The 9,771-nt window shown below is 34.4% G+C and overlaps 1 protein-coding gene across 27 annotated transcripts in view; it reads right to left on the bottom strand.

The window, feature by feature from the left end:
- Positions 1–9,771, bottom strand: part of PCM1 (pericentriolar material 1) — an 80,352-nt gene that overhangs the window by 70,127 nt on the left and 454 nt on the right. For 20 of the 27 annotated variants that reach the window (XM_081807963.1, XM_081807945.1, XM_081807976.1 and 17 more), the window contains exon 2: positions 9,023–9,089. The exons of 1 other annotated variant lie outside the window; for it this stretch is intronic. The gene's annotated coding sequence lies outside the window, so the exon portion shown is untranslated. Of the gene's footprint in view, positions 1–5,889; positions 6,054–8,767; positions 8,917–9,022; positions 9,093–9,771 lie in introns of those variants that run through there. 6 more of the 27 variants (XM_081807965.1, XM_081807918.1, XM_081807936.1 and 3 more) reach the window with 4 other exon arrangements.

The following is a 9,771-nucleotide window of genomic DNA, read 5'->3' on the forward strand; positions in this document are numbered from 1 at the left end:
CAGTGGCCTAAAACATTTAAGAAGAGTGATGCCTATTGCTTTACTTTAAATTACACTGCTGCTACCTCACAGTTTTCCTTAAATCTTGACTAGTCTACCAAAGTCGCAAATTCTCCCCACTAAAAAAAAGAACTAAGGATTTTGTGAATATCCAGGAAGGTACTGAATTTCATACCTGGGTCAAAGAGAAGAGGAAAGAAAGAGCAATGGTAGAAGCAGACGTTCAGAAGCAGAGATGATCAGCAGAAAATGAGATTTCTACATAACCTTGTGGAGGACTCTGGCTTTCCACTAGGTGTGGAACTGCTCAAGTTGGAGAAGGACTGAGCGAAAGAGATGGACAGATTAACTTTATCTAGAATTCAAGGGGCAGAGAAAGCCATTAGACAGTAGGGTTATATTGGTTTCTGATTTTACAAATAACACTAACATTCAAAGAAGTTAGATAATTTCTCCAAGGTCATTCAGCTAAAAATGTCAAAAAGGAATACATATCCAAGTTATCCCATTCACTAGAGCAAAAAATTAAAAGCATTATCATCCACGACAAAGTAGGAATTATCTCAGATGTGTGAATGCTAGAATATCTATTAGAATAATCTATTAATAAATTCCAAAGAGGTTAAATTTTATCATCTCAAAAAAATGGTGATAAAATTCAACCCTTAATTTGAAAAAATCTTAAAAAGTACAAATACACTTCCTTACAGTTATACTTACTATTATACTATTTGGTTTTTTTTTCAATGAGCACATATTACTTTAATAATTTTCTAAGGAGTTGAAAGAAGTATATACTTTAAATCAATAGTCATCAATATTAAAATAAGAAATGAAGGACATCCCAAATAAAATAAAGATCAAAACAAGAATGTCACATATCAGTTATTTAGCATTGTTTTTAAAGTTCTACAAAATGGAAAAACATGAAACAGAAATATTAACACTGAGAAGACAAAAGGTGGTATTCTTAAAAATATGCATTCATAGAGAACTTCAATATATCACCAACAACCACACAGAAAATATACTGGAGAAAAATGATGCCACTTAAAATAGTGACAAAAAAAGAAAACATCTAGGAATAATGTAAATTTTGCCCTAAATAAAGAAGCACCAGTAAACTATAAAACAATGTAAGAGAAAATTTACTAAGTAGAAAAACAAACTACCTTCCCTGATGGGAAGACAAATTTTATAAACACACCATTTTTTTTTCTAAATATAGACTTAATGAATTCCCAGTGGGACTCTTCTTAGAATCTGACAAAACAAGTCAGTACAAAAAATTTAATATCTGAAAAATAAAAGCAGAAGTAGCAATAGAGGTTGGGAGAGTAGAAAACTAGTCCCAAGAGATATTCAATCATATTTAGTACTTATATGATTAAATTAGTATTAGCCCCCCTCCCCCCCACAAAATCCTGAAATATATCCAATTAGAAAAATGTAATGAAGAAAATTAATCACAGCTAACATCTATTTTAAACACTATATGCCAAGCACCATGCTAAATATTTTATAAGCATTCTATCATTTAATCCTCATAAAAATACTATGATGTAGCATGATACAGGATTATTCACTTGATGGGACAATTTGCTAATAATTTTAAAAAAGATTTAGAGATTTAACAGCACTTCTCAACTAGAATCCTTCATCTCAAATACAGAACACAGAAAAATGATGAGTAACAATTTTTTTCAGTTCTCCCAAGGATGGTACATACGCAGTACCATTCCAGACACAGAAGAGAAATTAATTCACAGTAAACAATAGATGCCTTAGAGCTTAATTCTCTCCCAATTGAAAAAGGCTGCCTTATACCATAACACCAAGATAGTAAGTAGATTAAAAATAGATCAGGAAGATTAAAATAATCAAACAACAGACAGACAAGAAAACAGGATTGGCTTTAAAAATCGAGATCTTACAAATCTGGAATGCAGAAATAAAAGGGAAAAAGTTTAACAGATTTTATTCACATAAAGTAAATCCCAAGTTTATGGAGAAAAAATAATAGTAATAGTAAATGACAAATCAGAGGGAAAATCTGAAAGAAATATGAAGTATACAGTCAATATCTTTATAAAGAATTTATGGGGAAAAACAAGAAAAATAGAAACACTAAAAAAAAAAAAACCCAAACCCAAGAAAAGTAAGTAGAAACAAGCAATTTAAAAAGAAGTCAGTAAGCATAAAATGATAAAAATATTAACAATAAAGTTCAGCTGCAAATTAAAACAAGGGACTATTAAATTTGCTATATTACACATATTTCCTAATCCTGATGACAGCAAAGGGAAACTGGAACTCTCAGTCACTATGGTGAGAGCGTAAACTGGCATAACCTTTCCAGAAAGCATTTTGGCAATACTGTATCAAGAACTAAAATGGAGTTTTGACCCAGTAATTCTATCTCTCCAGAGCTAATATAAGAAAACAAACTTAAATAGGGGGGAGGGGGAAACTATAATGCAGGAAATAGTTTATTATGCTATAATTATGATAAATTGAAAACAAACTAAATGTTAAACCACAGGCTGGATGCTATTAGGAAACAGTACCCTTCAAAACATATATAAATTATGAAGGCTGAACAATATTGCCTGTGTTTATATTATAGAGTATAAAAGAGGAAAAAAAGCAATATGTAAAATTGCATGTAGATTTTAAAAAACTAAGAATATATACTAAAATGCTTGCATGAAAGCAACTGTTGGTTGTGGGGGTAGGAATGTGATACTTTTTCCCGTCTTCTCATATATTTTTAGCAATACTTTGCATTGTTTTTTACACTAGAAATATATTTAAGAACTTTACAAAATAATTGATACCCAAAGAGAGGCATGTCCAATGAGCTGAGATGACGTTTAGATGAATCATTTTGCACCTGCTATTTCCTAGATGTACCAATATAATTTATAATATTAAGGTACAGGCACTCCAAAAACTACATATGCAGTAGAGGCAGTACCATCTTCAAAAGTACTAGAAGCTAACTGTAAAACATAACTTAGAGTGGGAAGTTATTAAGGTATTCAAATAAAACTCTTACATGCCATTTTTTCCTAAAATAGTATATACTATGCTTTCTATTAGTAGAGTAATAAAATTTACTTTAAGATAAATTAAAAATATATTTGGAGAGATAATGTTTTATATTTTATGTTTATATTATGATAAATTCCTCCTAAAATGAAGAACTTCTTCTAAGAACCTATTTATAGGCTATATGACTTTGAACAGTATTAAGGTAAGTTTTTAAAACAATTTAAAAACTATTAAAATTAGTTTGGGAAAAATAGGTCAGATCTTTTAAAAAAGTCTTTTTAAAGACCACTTACTATATAAAGTCTATTGAATTTACAGAATAAACAACTTTGTCTATAGTTACATTGTGATGAGATAAACACCCATATGAGGACAGGATATTTAGTAACTTAATAATGATACCAAATGTGTTTAAAAGGCACACTCCTATACAAGTATTACTACGAAGCTAAAGAAATAATTCAATGTAGATCAATTCTCAAAATAGTAACAGCTGATTTATCTAAGAGGGTAAAAATCTCCCCCCATAAAATGTAGAAAATACAGGCAAGTATCTTCCTCTCCTTCATGCCAACCTCTCTAACCACCTCCAAGTCATCTTTAGAAATAGGTGCCTGCCTTCCAAATTTTGTTCTGTAGACACATTGTTATTATTCATATAGTTTTTATTATTATTTTAAACTATTATATGGAAAGACTTCTAATAATAAAATACTAGGTATGTGACAAGAAGACCAATTCAAGTAGGCTTCCAATGGCAGAATCAATAGGATTTGGTGACTACTATGATATGGCAGTGAGAAAGCTGTTCAAGGATGAGTCCTAGGTTTTGAGCTTGAACAATGGGGTGTAGGGTGATACATTCACAGTGACTGGAAAAGAAACAGATTTTTGTTGAGAGAATATGACTAATTCAGTTTTAGCAATGCTGGGTTTGAGGTGAAATCTAGGCTGGAGATTTGTAAGTCATCTGCTCAGAAAAGTACTTGAAGTGGCACAGAAGGCACTGGGAGAAAAGGAAGAGAGTAAGACTGAGCCTGGAGGAACATTTAAGAGACAGGAAAAGAACACTGAAGAAGGTAGAAAAAGACAGGAGGGAAACCAGGAGTATGTGCTAGAAAAAGCGAAGGTGTATAAAGAAGGAAGATATCAGTAAGAATGCCAGATGTTACTCTGTTACATAAAAAAAAAAGTACTAAGAAAGTGTCCACTTGGATATAGCAACAAAGAGGTTACTGGTAACCTTGGTACGAGCAATTACAGCAGGCTGGGGAGGGTCAATCCCATAACTGTAATGAGTTTATTGATAGGAAGAAGCAAAAATAAAAGAAGTCATTAGGTAATTTTTCCAAGGAATTAGTCTATGAAGGGAAGCAGACAGAGATGGGCATGAGGAAAGTTTTGTTAAAAGCATGTTTAAAATTTGTTGGCCAAGAGCTAGTAAAGGAAGATCTTGAAGATGCAGAAAAGGAAGGAGATAGTGTGTGGTCTCTGAAAAAGCAGTAGCAACTGGGTCCCTGGGTGTTAAGAAAAATGATGGACTTGGGGCGCCTGGGTGGCTCAGTCATTAAGCGTCTGCCTTTGGCTCAGGTCGTGATCCCAGGGTCCTGGGATAGAGCCCTGCATCGGGCTCCCTGCTCAGCGGGAAAGCCTGCTTCTCCCTCTCCCACTCCCCCTGCTTGCGTTCCCTCTCTCGCGCTGTGTCTCTCTCTGTCAAATAAATAAATAAAATCTTTAAAAAAAAAAGAAAAAAGTAAAAGAAAAATGATGGGCTTTAGACAGAGGAACACCTCTCTCTTTGAACAAAGGGAAAGGAGGGAAGGATGGAAGCAGATGGAAGCTAGTTAGATCTGTTGGTAGGAAGCTGAGGGAGTCTGTAAGTGATGTGAAGTAGAAAGGATTGATCCTTAAATGTGAGGGTGAGACAGCAGTGTCTGAGAGATGTGAGAAAAGTAAAGGAGAATGACTGTGGGCAGCACTAAGGACTCAGGTGAGAGCAGAGAACATTCACAGATATCACTAATCTGCAATGTGAATTTTTTTCCCAGCAGTGCTCATCAGCCCTGGTAGAATACTCCACTGAATCCATCCAAGGTGGGGGATTTTGCCAGGCAGGTTTAATAGAAAAACAATAAAATGGAAAAGCTGAAGCCACTGGAAAACAAACAGCACAAGTCATAGATGATGGTATGGGAAGAACAGGGATAGAAGTAAAATTCTTCTACTTTAACCAAGCACTTCTACCCATGCTATGACCTACTAAACTAAGTTGAAACTAATTAGAAGTTTCATTTAGCTATTTTTGACAGCCCTATCTGGCTCCCTTATCTCACAAAGATACAAAATGCAAAAGTACTATGGCAATTTATAAACTTTCTGTGACTGATCTTTTTGAAGAAAATCCTGTCATAGGATCCTTACCATAGAAAAGTATTTATATATATATAAATATATACATATAGTTATATACATATACTTTCCTATTACCACAGAAATACCTATGATTGACCCAAGGTTAATTTTCGAAATAAGAATATAAAGAAAAAACTAGTCAAGTTAAGAAAAAACACTATTTTTCTAGAATCTTTAAAGTCAGATATTATCTCTGAAACGGCATTAAATTACTCCTAACCACCTCTGGAAATACCATCTTGACAACTGTAAATGAAGGTTTTAGAAATTACTCATCATAATAAAATTATGAAGGAAGTACAGTTTTTTTCTAAATACTTACTTAGAGTCACAAAATAACCAAAGGTGGTCCTTTATATATCTGTACAAGTTTTCTAAAGGTTGTTTTATTTAGGGTATTTCTTTTACTAACTATAAAAATACCTGGTACACTGTTTTGAAAGTCTTCATACAGTGTCCAAATGTACTAAACACTTTTAATGGAAACTGAGAAGAAAATGCATAAGTATTTGGTTTTATGTGTTGTTTAGCCAGTTTCATTTGAGGAACTTCTCAATTTCTTCTCTGTGCTTAAGATGGTCAAGTACCTTAAAAAAAAAAAAAAAAAAAACACATAGGATCTTTTCCATAGCACTTTCAATTTGAGAATTTCTAAAAATTTCAATTAATTTTTTAGAACGTAAGATATCTCTGTAAATACCCTCTTCTAATTAAAAAAACAAAAACTGTTAAGACATTGGGGGGGATAAAAAGACGGCAACAAAACACAACACTATCTGAATCAACAAAAATCTTATTAGACCTCACTATGTACCAACTATTGCATTAGGTCTATCTTATGATATAGTTATTCTGTGTAGAGCATTTCATATCAACAAAATATACCCTTGCTCAGAGAAATGAGAACACGGAGGTCAATTAAATTCTGCTTGCTAAGACCTCTCCCTCCCTATAATTTATATTCAAAACCTACCGCGTCCTTGTCATGGGTTACATATAACACCCAAATAAATCCATAGGCCTGCTACCACCATCAACTTGGAATCTGTCTTCGCTACCAGTCCCATACTCACTGTTATCAGGTCTTCCTATCATCCCCTTCCACTGGACCATTACAAACAAACTTCCTATACATCCTCCATCTGTTCCCCAATATTCCTCCTACTTCTTCCGGTTCAATAAAATCCCAAATCCCTCTAAAAGCACTATTTCCTTAGCAATCCTTTCCAAAAGGGGTACTACTCTTCCCCGTCCCCCCCAGATTCATGAGGCAAGGATCACATTTATAGACCATTCTTATTTAACTAATGCTTATTAACCTTCCTCTTCTGAACAAATTAGTCATCAAAAATATCACTCTCCCTACCATGGGCACCACTTCCTATTGTCCTCCCCAAGACAGTCTTGCACTTTTCTTGGTAATAACTGTCTCACAGTTTCACCCTCCACATCATTCCCTACTTTCCTGATTTTTCTAAGACGTGAATTGAGATCCAACATCCCTCTCATCTTCTCTATTCCAATACTGTTTCACTCTGGACTGGTAATTTGTTCAAGATCCTGAAGTTCCGAAAACCCTTCTTCTGATCATAAGTCCCTGCTTCCTACTTCTCTCACTTCGTCATTCCTGCTGAACCTGCTCTTGACCCTACTGCAAACTTCCAGTCCCTTGGTCATTCTTCTTCCCAGGAATCCATTAATCCCTTGCTTCCTTACTCAACCCCAAACACAAACCCAAGTAAGTCATTCCAAAAATGCCTTGCAAGCATCCTTGACTTCCTCACCTACTTGCCCATTCTACCAATTCAATTCTGGATAAACCCCACTACCTGCTCTCTTTGCATCTACTCACAAACTGTCAAAGAGCAGAGAAATAATTACAAAATATCATTAGCTATGTTCACTATTAAGGTATATTATACTGTACACACATAAATACACACTTTGAAAACATAGGTTTGCTCCATGAGATAAGGCACCTTGTCTGTTTTGCTCACCTCCATATCTCCAGTACTTTACAGTCATTAAGTCACCCACTGTAGGCACTCAATTAAATCTGTAAGATGAATGTATTGCTAGGCACTCTGCTGGCTTCTAAATGAATTCCTTAGTGCGATTATTCCAAACGCTTTCTATTTTTCCCAAGTGCCAAATACACTTGTCTCCTTTACAAATGGCCAAATCCTCTAATGAGAAAATCAAAGTCTTCTAAGGTGAGTTAACATAATTGCCCTATATTTTTATTCCATCTCATCCATCCTTCCTAACGTGTTAAAAAGAAAATTATTTTATAACTGGTTTTATAATTCTTTTTATTTTACTAAATGCCAGCTATATCACTCTAGTGTTAAGAACTCTACTACACACTCACATTTGACATTCCCTGATTCGATTTTTCTTGTCCTATTTGTCTTCCAATTTAAAAAAATACTGAAAAGTATAATAAAGATATAAATCAACTGCCAATCTGTATTTTCTCATGATAGATGGCTTAGTTCATAAAGGAACTAAGGACCTATCTGCTTTCCTGGAAAGCGAGGATATATTAGACTATATTCTGAAAATATGTTGTCTTAAAATTTTAACAGTGGAATTAAATTCAGACTCTGACACTCTTCCTAAAAAAGCAATTATTTCTAAAACACTTTTTAACAAAAATTTCTTCTGATCCTCATCCTTTAGTCATTTAATTTCTAAATTGTCCCTTAGCAAATAATTATTTAACTTTTCCCCAATAAACTTTCCTTGACTTTTTTTGCTGGTCAGAGAGCAACTGTACATAACCAACATTTGACAATGCACTGTGCATAAAAACTAATGTTTAACTTCAGACACCTAAAAGAAAAAAAGCACAACTTCAGTCAACAGTATATGCAACAAGCTCAAAAAGTAGAGAAATTTGTGAATAAAAATTTTGCAAAATCAATTAATAGAAAAGTTGTAGGAAATGACTTAAAATTAAATAGATTTGGAAAGAGAGGCATATCCAGTAGCTGTTATAGGACAAATTCAAACTCAAATGGGCTGAAGAAATTCTGTGACCAAAAAAAAACATTTCAAAGGCATTGTTTAAATTATTCTAGTATTTAATAATTAGGAATGACATGGCTCTTTTCTAGCAAAAGTATGAAAGCAGACCAAAGTGACATGCCAAAAAGCAAGGCACACAGGGCAGCAAACCCAGAAGGTCTGTTTACTAAATAGAGTGGGCCCTCAACCATGCACTGCTATGCTGATAGCAGTCTCTATAACGTTATAAAGTCTTCCAACTATGATACAAAGAACAATAACATAGGGGCACCTGGGTGGCTCAGTCTGTTAAGCGTCTGCCTTGGGCTCAGGTCATGATCCCAGGGTCCTAGGATGGAGCCCCACACTGGGCTCCTTGCTCAGTGGGGAACCTGCTTCTCCCTCTCCCTCTGCCTGCTGCTCCCCCTTCTTGTACTCTCTCTGTCAAATAAATAAATAAAATCTTTAAAAAAAAAAAATAAAAACCAAAAGCCAGAAAATAAAACCCCCAGAAAGAACAATAACGTATATAATGATGACAAATTACCTGTTTAAAAACTAATTTTACAGCTCCGAAACGGCTCCTTCCCTGCTTCACACTTCAAAGCTGTTGCCTGCTTGTGATTTAAAAAAAAAAAAAAAATCACTTTAGTGAATTCTTTACTTACACTATGAAGTATAAATAACAAATACTATATATATAACCTAAAATGTTTAGAAAAATGAACAAAAAAGGAAACATTCAGCTTATCAATATTTTAGACTGGTTACTTTAATCCTTTTGGAAAACAATGTGATATACTTAAATGTTTAAATCCTCCAAACTTGTAAGATTCTACCAAACCACAACGTGATCGATCAGTTAATATAGCTACTTTGGTAGGTAATAAAAATCGTTAACCCTAATTACCACGTAAAGATCCATGACAAAGTTTACTCCTCATATTGTCATTAACTTTCTGCCACTCAAACTATCCAAGAACTTTGTATATTCAATGATTAAAAAACAGATTTACTTGAAAGCTAGCTACTTAAAAAAGCTACCTGGTTTCCAGGACTCTCACCAATAAGGTAAGAGGCAAAGAAAAGAGCAGGTGCACCCGAAGCTCTGCAACACCCACTCCAGTAACCAGAGAATACCAGAAGGCGGAGTCTGGAAAGCAGTTATGGGGCGGGGGTGACAGGGGCGCCCAGAAAGCCCGCTTCTTCCAGTGCCAAAATACGTTACTCATAGGGCACAAGACGCAAACCTCAAACCGGTCAAAAAAGAAGAAAAAAAGAAAAAAAAAAATCGAA

The sequence above is a fragment of the Leptonychotes weddellii genome, chromosome 2 (genome assembly GCF_054177405.1).
Source record: "Leptonychotes weddellii isolate Sample4059 chromosome 2, ASM5417740v2, whole genome shotgun sequence".
Classification (NCBI taxonomy): Eukaryota; Metazoa; Chordata; class Mammalia; order Carnivora; family Phocidae; genus Leptonychotes; species Leptonychotes weddellii.